Genomic DNA, 12,026 nt, shown 5'->3' on the forward strand with positions numbered 1-12,026 from the left:
TGCAGTGCAAAAGGCAAAATCACAATGGATTCTTCTGATATCCAGATCATTGGTCACTACTTTGAGAAACTGTAATCTAATGAAATGGAAAATTAAGAAGAAATGGATAGATTCCTAGATATATATGAACTACCAAAGTTGAATCAAGAAGATACAAAAATTCTGAATAGTCCAATATCAGTTAGGGAAAATGAATATGTCAAAACAAAACAAAACAAAACAAAAACTACCAAATAAAGCCCAGGTCCCAGAAGACTCAATGTCAAATTCTAAAGAACTGCAGGATCTAATGCCAATACTTATCAGATTCTAAGGAAATCAAAACAGAAGCAGTACTCTGAAAGTCACTCCTGGAAGCAAGCACTACCCTGATTCCCAAACCAGAAAAGAACCCAACCAAAAAAAAGAAAACTACAGGCCAATATCTTTAATGAACATAGACACAAAAATCCTCAATAAGATACTGGCAAATAGAATGCAACAAATTATCAAAAAGATCATACCTCATGACCAAATAAGATTCATTTCAGTGATGCAGGAATGGTTCAACTTACACAAGTCAATAAATGTAATACACCACAAAAACAGAAGCAAGAACAAAAATTATGCTGTCATCTCAATAGATGCAGAAAAAACATTTGACAAAATCCAACATCCCTTCATGATAACAGCCCTGAAGAAAGTAGATATAGGAGGTCTTCATCCTAATCTACTAAAACCCATCAATGACAAACCAATAGCCAACATCATATTAACTGGAGAGAAGCTGGGTGTGGTGATGCAGGCCTGTAATCCCAGCACTTGACAGGCTAAGGCAGGAGGATTGCAGTGAGTTTAAGAACAGCCTGGGTTACATAGTGAGTTCAAGGCCAACCTGAATTACACAGCAAGACACTGTTTCAAAAAACCAAAGCAAACAAAACCAAATTATATTAAATGGTAAGAAGCTGAAGGCTTTCCATCTAAAATCAGGAATAAGATAAGGATATCTGCTATCACTACTCCAGTTCAATATAGTTCTCAAAACATTAGCCAGAGCAGCTAGGAGGCAGAAAAGGAATAAAAGGGATATAGATAAGAAAAGAAGAAGTTAACTTCTCATTATTTGAAGATAATATGATGATGTACATAAAAGGCCCCAAAAATTCCACAAAAAGACTCCTAGAATTAATAACCAAATCCAGTCCTATAGTAGGATACAAGGTCATCACTCAAAAATCAAAAGCATTCCTGTACACCAACAATAAACTCACTGAGAGAAAAATTAGGGAAACAATATTATTCATAATAGCATCAAGAAAAATGAGATACTCTGCTTAGAAATTAACCTAACCAAGGAAGTGAAAGATCTTTACAATGAAAACTACAATACTCTGAAAAAGGAGATCAAATAAAACACCAAAAAATAAAAAGAGATATCATGTTCCTGGATAAGCAGAACCAATATAGTCAAAATGGCCATACTTCCAAAACTCTCATGGAGATTTAATGCAATCCTAATCAAAATACCAATAGCACTCCTTACACAATTAGAGAGAGTAAGCCTAAAATTCATATGGAACAAGAAGGGACCTAAAATAGCTAAAGAAATTCTGGCCAATAAGGCCAAGGAGGAGTGCATCACAATCCTGGACTTCAAGTTATACTATAAAGCTACAGTGATTAAAAATAACATGGTATTGAAAAAAACAGACTAATGAATCAATGGAACAGAATAGAGGATACAGAAACAACTCTAGAGATGCACAGCTACCTTATCTTTGACAAAGGTGTGAAATACTTTTGTTGGAGGAAAGATAGCCTCTTTAACAAGTCGTGTTGGAAATACTGACTATCCACATGTTGAAGATTGAACTTTGACCTATATCTCCCACCATGTGCTAAAATGAAATTAAAATGGATCAAAAATCTAAATATTAAAATAGAAACAATTTGCTGGAAGACAAAATAGATAAAACCCTTGAAGACAAAGCCATGGGCAAAAATTTTCTGTACAAAACCCTAGTTGCATAAGAAATAATATCAAGAATCAACAAATAGTATCACATCAAATTAAAGCACTTCTGTACAGCAAAGTAAACCACCAACAGAGTGAAGATACAAGCTATAGAATGACAAAAACATATTTTCCAGCTACTCCTCGAGAAAGGACTTGTATCTAGAATATGAAAATAATTTAAAACATTAGACACATCCCATATTTAAAAGCCTAATCAAAAAAATGGACAACTGAAATAGACACCTCTCAGATGAAAAAGTACAAATGGCCAATAACTATATGAAAAAAATGTTCATCATCACTGACTATTTGAGAAATGCAATTTTAAAATACTGAGATTCCATCATCTAGAAATAAAATAATAAATGCTGGAGAAGCTGGAGGGAATCTTCTTCAGTGTTGATGGGAGTGTAATCTGGTATAACCACTAAGGAATCAGTATAGTGATGACTTCAAAAATTAAAAATAGAAATTCCATTGACCCACCTCTTCTCCTTCTAGATATCTTCCTGAAAGAGACAAACACATCGCATTACAGTGGTATATGAGTACCCATGTGTATACCAGAACAATTCATAACAGCTAAATTTTTAAAGCATCCTATATGTTCATTAATAGATGAGTGGATAAAGAAAATGTGGTATTTACACACAAATGAATCTCTACCATAAAGAAGAGTAAACTTGAGTCTTTTGTAGGAAAGTGGGTGTATCTTGATAGCATAATGTTAAGTAAAGTAAATCAGAAACACTAGGTTAAATATCACATAGTTTCTCTTATATGTGAAACCCAATATATAAATAAAGGGTAGATAATATGAAAAAAAAGACAAAAAAGTTATTGTAACTCAGCTTGGCTGTCTAAACCTAAAAGTGTGCCTTGACTTAATATAATTGCTTTATGTGTTTTAAATGTCTTTTAGTCTGTTAGTTGGACTGTTAATCTGTGTTTATGATAAATAATTTGATAAACACTTAAATAAGTCTGATGCTGGCAAAAATGATATCTTTATTTTGTGAAAAAAATTCTCATTTCAAGATATATATATATATATATATATCATATATAAGATATATGTGTGTGTGTGTGTGTGTGTGTGTGTGTGTATATATATATGATACAGTTTATTCTACCTAAAAACCACTCTGTGGAACCTAATACATATTATGACATAGTCTCACACAGAAGATTTACAATTCCAGTAATACAAATCAATGTGTGATCTAGGATAAGAATCAACTACACTTTTGGATGAGCTATCACAAGTGTGCCACATAAATTACCCACAAATTTAGTTTTCTTAGAAGGCTTTAGTTCTTCATAGAGATCAACAATATTCATCCATTTATCCCTCACATATATATGAGCTCTAAGGAGTTTTTCATCCCACTGCAGATTCCCAGAGCCTAATGGAGTGCCTAGCAAATAAGACACACTTGGTAAATATTTGTTGAGTGAATCTCGATTTTTCTTGATATCAGTCCTATACTTCCATCTGTTCATACATCTAGTCATTTTCTATTGAATGAAGAGAAGAGTTGTAAGAAAGGAAGGAAAGAATGGAGGGAGGGAGGCAAGAAGGAAAAGGAAAGAAATGGAAAGGAGGGAGGAACCACATAATGCTGTCTGTTACTACACAGGTTTCCCTCATTCTTCCCTCAGGCAGAGTAAAGGGATGAAGTCAGTCCAAAGAAGATACTGAACCTTGCTGGAGCTAGGTTTTAGTTGTTGTAAATCTCTATCTAAACCTATTTCTCAGTTCCTAAGACATGACTCTTCTAGGATTTTAAGAATTTTGTAGAGATACTTTGGCTTGAATTTTCATGTTGTTGACAGACTATTTCTTTGAAAAGTATTTTCAATTTAGATGTTATATCAAATAATGTATTGCCTAAGCATTTTCATGAAACTATATTAAAAATAAGCCAACATCAAAATTATGAAATGTATAATCATATGGTTTATACTTTTAGAAAAATACAAAATTATCTGTGAATCACCTGCATCATATCTACCTAAGATAAATCTAAAATTGTATTTCTTTGGCCTCTGTTCTTTATTCTCTCTCCATGCCCTCCCATCTACTGATTCACAATATCTAGGGCTGAGGCTTCAAAAATTAGCACTCTCAACAAGCTTCCTATGTACCTTTGCTTCACACTACTAACAGAATAGATTTTATCTCTATGAGTATGCAGTAATCATGTTCAGGACCTCTTGAACTGTCTGTCTTCTACCTCCATCACCCATTCTTCAGAGTATGCTTGTCTACTGCTACCTATCCTGTGCAAAAGGAGAGGTGTCCCTACTCTTTGCCAAGGTGTTCTTCATCCCCACTTCTTCATGATCAATACCTGCCTTCCTCCTGCAGCCCATTCTTTTCAATGACAACATAAAGAACCACTCTATCATATTTTAGTGGGCCTGAAATTATGGTCAAATCTATCTTTCAAGTTGTTTTAAATTATGGGCTGTAAAGTGGCAAGAAAAATTTCAACAGAGGATAAAATAAGATAAAAGGTAAATTAATGTTTAAACAATAACATATAGATACACAGTGAGTCTTTAAGAAGTTTTAGTCTATAGTGGTTCTTAATCAAATGCTGGTTTCAGACTATAAATGGTCTGCATCATAAAGATCATACCTTGTCATTGTCCTTATTCTGTTCCTCATGCCAGAATCAGTTGCCAGAGATAAACACTAATAAGAAGCTCCCTCCATTTAAATATGATGTTAGGAACCCAGCATGATGGCCCATGCTTGTAATCCCAGAACTTTGGAGTGTGGGACTGCATAACTCTGTAATCATAAAACTCCCCTAGCCCCAACTGTGAATGTGAATAAATAAATAAAGATGCTTGTTAGTTCAGGGACACTAGATAAGATCTGTATCAGCCATAAGGCTCCAAAGTAAATTACTCAATTCTTTGTTCGAAACTGATGTTCCGGACACCGCTGATTATAGAACAATCGACAAACATCTGCTGACCATAAGTCCGTGTCAGCTGACCACTAACCTCTGTTCCTCTTCTATAAATTTTGCCTGTTAACTTCCCCTCCAAACCCCTATAAAAAGAGCCTCGGACTCTGGGCTAGACGCCTCTCTAAGCTACTTTGCTTTGGGAGTGCCGTCTGGCCAGACTAAGGTCTGTTTTACTTTCCGACTTGTCCGGCGTGTTCCTTCCCAGGTGTTCTTCACTGTAGTCAGCTCCTCAGAGCATTTGGTAAGGCCCTCAGTCTTACATTTTGGAGGCCCCAGCGAGATCCCCGGGCAGGAACCCCGATTCAGCCAAGACTCTGTGGCGGGATCCAGCAGGAGACTCTCGGGCACAGACCTCAGAAAACCTCCGGAGGTAAGTTTTTGGCCAGTTGCAACCATTTGTTAAGTCAGGAGTGAGGTGGCTGATGGGCCGGTAAGCCTCCCCTGACCCCAAGGTTCCTGATAAGGAACAAGGGAAGATTTAGTTTCATTTCTGTTGTGGCACCTGTTCGTCTTGTCGTTTGTACGTTAGTGTCCTGTCCATTGTGTGTTTAATTTTGTATTTCTTTCCAAACCATCAGGGCAGAGATGGGAGGATCCTGCTCCAAGAATACCCCATTGGATTGTTTTCTCACTAATTTTAAATTGGCTTTTCCCCCTGAACAGGAGGATGAATATGGGGTTAAATTCTCTTGCAGAAAACTTCGTTCCCTGTGTCAATTGGAATGGCCAGCTTTCGGAGTTGGATGGCCAGCTGAGGGCTCTTTTGACCCAAGCCTCTGTCGGGCTGTATGGAAAAAGGTCACCGGTCACCCTAGTCATCCTGATCAATTCCCATATATAAATATTTGGGTCCAGGCTTGTGAAGAGCCTCCAGCTTGGCTGCAGTGCTGTTCCCTGAGAACAGACACTCGCATTCTGGTTATGGCACCAAGGGGACCCCAAGAGGTCAAAACTCAGGCTCCCAAGCTAGTGCTCTCACAAGATCCTGATCCCTTAGACCCCTTTATAAGACCTCCACCCTATGTGGAGCCATCCTCCTCCTCTGATAAAGCTGGCCCCAGATCTTGAAACCCTTTCTACCCTCTTCTTCCTGAAGAGGAAAAATCTCTGGATTCTGTAACCTCCCCCTCCCACACACAAACAGGGGCCACTTATAGTCCCAGCAGGGCTCCCACTGAAGGGGCTGGTTCAGTACCTCTTTTACCTCTTTGGGAAATAGAGCAGGGTCATTATATCTATATCCCTTTTTCTACCAGTGACTTGTACAATTGGAAACATCAAAATCCCCCTTTTTCAGAAAAGCCCCAGGCTTTGATCTCCCTCCTAGAATCTGTTTTTCATACCCATGACCCTACCTGGGATGATTTGTCAACAACTCCTTCAAGCCCTTTTCACCTCCGAGGAGAGAGACAGGATCTGAGGGCAAGCCATAAAATCAGTGTTGGGAGGAACAGAGGGCCCACTCAATGAGCAACAGTGGGCCCATGTTGAGGCACAACTTCCGTCCCCCCATCCCCCGTGGCAAGTTAATTCCTCGGGTGGGAGAGAAGCTCTCCACAACTACTGTCAGCATCTCCTAGCCAGCTTGAGGGGAGCCACTCAGAAGCCTACCAATTTGAACAAGGTAAGCGAGGTCCTCCAAGGACCTGAGGAATCCCCTTCTGCCTTTCTGGAGCATCTGTTGGAAGCATACCGTATGTATACTCCAATTGACCCAGATGCCCCTGCAAACCGACAGGCAATTAATTTGGCTTTTGTCACTCAGTCGGCCCCAGATATTAGGAAGAAATTGCAGCTGATGGAGGGATTTGAGGGAGAAAATAGGGAAAAATTGATGAGCGTGGCAATGAAGGTGTTTAATAACAGGGATCCTTTTGATGACAGAATGGCTAAAAAGATAGGAAAGGCGAACATTGCAGCCTTGGCAGATGGAGGTTTTATCCTAAAGGAATACAGAGAAAATAAAAAAGAGGGTAAAAGTAAAGTACGGCCCTTGTTAGAGAAGGATCAGTGTGCATATTGCAAAGAGAAGGGCCATTATAAAAGGGATTGTGAGAAGTTGAAAAGAAAGAGAGAGAAGGAGACTAAGAAAGAAAGAGATGGAGTTCTTCTAATAGATAAAGAAGATTGACGAGGCCAAGGTGGGGATCTCCAAACATATCCACCAACTCCAGGAAGCCGGCATCTTGATCCCTTGCCAGTCAGCCTGGAATACACCCCTGCTTCCCGTGAAAAAGCCTGGCACCTCAGACTTCAGACTGATACAGGATTTGAGGGAGGTAAACAGCCGGGTGGAGACTGTCCACCCAACGGTACCAAACCCCTATACTCTGTTGAGTCTCATCCCTCCTGCTCATGTGTGGTACTCAGTATTAGACCTCAAAGATGTGTTTTTCAGCCTCCCTCTAGCACCAGTGAGCCAGCCCCTCTTTGCCTTTGAATGGACTGACCCAGACACCGGGACTACCAGACAACTGACATGGACCAGGTTGCCACAGGGATTCAGAACTCCCCCACCCTGTTCAGGGAAGCTCTCAGCAAGGATTTACATGAGGTAAGAAAAGTGTTTCCCCAGGCGACTATTCTTCAGTATGTTGATGACCTCCTGGTGGCAACTTTAACCAATAAAGAATGCATTGCAGCCACCAAGGGCCTCCTGAAAGCCCTCCAGGAACTGGGATATCGGGTGTCTTGGAAGAAAGCTCAGCTTTGCTGGACCAGGGTAACCTACTTGGGCTATATTCTTGAAAAGGGGAAGAGGAGGCTGGCAGAATTGAGGGTATCCGCAATTCTCCAGATTCCAGAGCCGAGCTCAAAGAAACAGGTGTGAGAATTCCTAGGAGTGGTTGGCTATTGCATAATTTGGATTCCTGGCTTTTCTGAGATTGCCAAACCCCTGCATGAAGCCACTGCAGGAGGAAATACACCCCTAAAATGGACTGAGGCTTGCCAGCAGGCATTTTAATTGCTTAAGACTGCACTTGCATTGGCACCAGCCCTGCCATTGCCAGACTTAAACAAGCCCTTCACTTTGTATGTAGCAGAGAAAAATGGGGTAGCTAAGGGAGTGATTACTCAGCTTTTGGGGACATGGAAGCGACCTGTGGTGTACCTCTCAAAGAAGCTCAACCCAGTAGCCCAAGGGTGGCCTACTTGTCTGAGAGCAGTAGCAGCAGCAGCTGCTTTAACCTGAGAGGCTGACAAATTGACCTTTGGACAGGATTTGACTTTGATCCCTCCCCATGCCATTGAGCCCTTGTTGAATAGCTCACCTAGCAAGTGGCTGTCTAATGCCAGACTGTTACAATATCAAGGACTCTTGTTAGAACAGCCATGCATTAAGTTTGCCACCACCACTAGCCTCAATCCGGCTACTCTACTCCTGGAATCTGATGAACAAATGCCCATCCATGATTGCCTTGAGACTCTTGAAAACTTGAGGGAAGGACATCTGGACTTGACGGACCAGGCCCTCCCTCAAGCAGAGATAATGTTCTATACTGATGGGTGCAGTTTTGTTTGTGATGGTGTGTGGTATGCTGGAGCGGTGGTGGTCAACCAGGAGCAACAGGTGGAATGGGAGCAGGGGCTACCTCAAGGGACATCAGCACAGAGGGCTGAGCTGATTGTTTTGACTAAGGCTCTGGAATTGGGAAAAGGAAAAAGGATAAATATATTCACTGATAGCTGTTATGCTTTTGCTACTGCCCATGTACATGGGGAGATTTATCAAAATTGAGGGCTGTTGACCTCTGAAGGAAAGGAAATTAAAAACAAGACTGAGATATTGGCATTACTACAAGCCATCTGGATGCCCCGAGAGGTTCCCATTATCCATTGCCGTGGGCACCAAAAGGGGCCTAGCCCCCAGATAACTGGTAATAATGCTGCTGATCGAGCAGCAAAGCAAGCTGCCCAAAAATCAGTGGGGAAGCAAATGGTTTTGCTACCCACACCAGTACTCCCAGAAAAACCTGAATACACGGATAAAGAGGTGGCAAAAATGAACGGGAAGCACTGGACTCAAGGAAAACATGGATGGTGGATGACTAAGGATGGAAAGGTGGTGCTCCCCACCGCTGTAGCAGACACGTTGTTGTGCGAACTACATGAGTCCACCCACCTCGGTGAGAAAAGGATAATGGCTGCCCTGTGACCCCATTTTGTCAGCGAGGGGTTGGCCCAAAAGGCCCAAGACATGGTGAGACAATGCCCCACCTGCCTCAAGGTAAATGCTAATCGGGTAACCAGGCTCCCCGGGGTCCGACACAGAGGATTAACTCCAGGAGAACATTGGGAATTGGACTTTACTGAAATGAAGCCTGGCATATATGGGTACAAATACCTGCTAGTTTTTGTGGATACCTTTTTAGGATGAGTAGAAGCATACCCCACTAAGAGGGAGACAGCTGAAGTAACAGTTAAAAAGCTCCTGACAGAAATAGTTCCCCGTTTTGGTTTGCCCTTAGCTCTGGGGTCCGACAATGGTCCAGCCTTCACAGCCAAGATATCTAAATTAATTAGTAATATCCTTGGAATAAAGTGGAATCTACACTGTGCCTATAGGCCTCAAAGTTCAGGACAGGTAGAAAGAACAAATCAAACTTTAAAGGAGATTCTGACTAAATTATGCTTGGAGACTGAACTAGGTTGGGTAGAGCTTCTCCCTTTTGCCCTCCTCTGAACGAGGTGCACTCCCAAGCCTCCCCTCAATCTGTCCCCCTTCCAGATTTTTTATGGATGATCTCCCCCAATCATTCCGTTAGTAGATGTAGAATTAAAGGAAAAGTTTTCCCACCTTCAACTCCTTAAATCCTTAAAAGCAGTTCATCAACTTCAGTCAGAGCTACATGCGACATTACGAAAGGAAATGACTAGTCCCAATGAAAAACCTTTACAACCTTTACCCTATAAGCTGGGAGATTTGGTTTTTATTCACAGGTTTGATTCCAAGACCCTGGAACCTCATTGGAAGGGACCAGTTCCTGTTGTCCTGTCAACTCCCTTGGCGGTGAAGGTGGCTGGACATTCTGCCTGGATACATCACAACCATCTGAAAGCAGGACCCCCCATGGACGTCAAAAAGGACAAATGGAAGGTTATCAGCCAACCAGGTGATCAAAATCTAAGACTGGAGCAGGTTGGAGATGTTTTACCTTCATGATAATATTCTCTGGGACACTGGCAGTATTGCCCCCAAGAGGACTAGATCACACAAAAAATGTATGGATTCAATTGGCAAACTCAATTTGTCTGAATTCTGTCTAAATGTTGATGTAAATTTCCATCATGTATTGGGGACATGGCTCATGTCATAAACCTAAAAATGCTGTCAAATTATATACACCCATGGTAATTATGTCAAATAATACCCAATGTGCTATGTATGAAAATTGTACAACCAAATGTCTGAGGATAAAATGGTCAGAAGGGATGCCCTGCCATATAAAACAAAAAATTGTGTATAATGATTGCCATATCTCCCTGCCAATAGGATGGTTTTATACCTGTAAAGGAACAACTTTCAATTATATCCCAGCCAATTTAACCAAGACCCATTGCTGCTTGAGTCATCTAGCTGTGGTTCTACCAGATAGAACTGATTTGATTATGCCAAACAGAACTAAATGTTGGTCACCCTATACTGCCCCAGGATGTGATGATGATGTAGGTCTGTTGACAGATGCTGAAGTAATAACTATGATAGCATCTTTTGTTGCCTTGCCTTCTATAGGAGTCCATGCTGAAAAGGCAGTACAGAAATTAGCATGCAAGGTGGTCAAAGGGTTAAATGCTACCTCATCCACCTTGGCATTAATTAACCAAGAGTTACAAGAAGAGAGACAGGCAATCTTAGATAATGGGGCAGGGATAGACTATTTGCTGCTCTTCCACCACCAAGGTTGTGAGAAAATAAGAAATATGTGTTGTTTCAATCTTACTGACGATAGTCCAAAAATCAAAGAAAAGGTAAAACAATTGGAAGACCTGGCTCAAAGGGTACATAATGAAGATGGCTGGGACTTGTTCCAATGGTAACTAAATGGTTGACCAACCTACAATGGTTAAAACAACTTTTTCTCATCCGTTATAGTGGTGTGTATATGCTTACTATTGTCATGCTGTTGTATACAATGGATGCCTACATTTATATGTAAGATTACTTAAGTTGTAAAATCAGTGGGGGATGTGGGACTGCATAACTCTGTAATCATAAAACTCCCCTAGCCCCAACTGTGAATGTGAGTAAATAGATAAAGATGCTTGTTAGTTCAGGGACACTAGATAAGATCTGTATCAGCCATAAGGTCCCAAAGTAAATTACTCAACTCTTTGTCTGAAACTGATGTTCTGGACACCATTATCTATAGAACAATCTACAAACATCTGCTGACCATCAGTATGTGTCAGCTGACCACTAACCTTTGTTCCTCTTCTGTAAATTTCACCTGTTAACTTCCCCTGCAACCCTCTATAAAAAGAGACTTGGACTCTGGGCTAGTCGCCTCTCTAAGCTACTTTGCTTTGGGAGTGCCGTCTGGCCAGACTAAGGTCTGTTTTACTTTCCAACTTGTCCGATGTGTTCCTTCCTGAGTGTTCTTCACTGTAGTCAGCTCCTCAGAGTGTTTGGTAAGGCCCTCGGTCTTACAGGAGGCTGAGGCAGGAGGATTGCCATGAGTTCCAGGGCAGCCTGGGCTACATAGTGAGCACAAGGCCAGTCTGAACTACATAGCAAGACTGTGTGTGTGTGTGTGTGTGTGTGTGTGTGTGTGTGTGTATGATGTTAAGTAAGAGAGAATAGTATTCTCCAAAGAGAACTTTGGTTCACCATTATTTTGCTTTGATTTTTTTTTTTTGAATGTCTAATATTTAAAACCACCAAAGAATGAGAAAAAAAGGAAAAAATGGAAACAAAGCTTTTGAAAATAAGGAGGGGAGGAAGGGCTGAAGGGAGGGTAGAGAAATGATTAAAAAAGAGAAAAAAGGATCAAGACAAAAAACTGTCAGGTAAAAAGGCCAAAAACCAAGACCAGACAGGCCAC

This window comes from Heterocephalus glaber, unplaced genomic scaffold (assembly GCF_053883595.1).
Source record: "Heterocephalus glaber isolate CG9 unplaced genomic scaffold, H.glaber_assembly_v1.0 deba00001523, whole genome shotgun sequence".
NCBI classification, from domain to species: Eukaryota; Metazoa; Chordata; class Mammalia; order Rodentia; family Bathyergidae; genus Heterocephalus; species Heterocephalus glaber.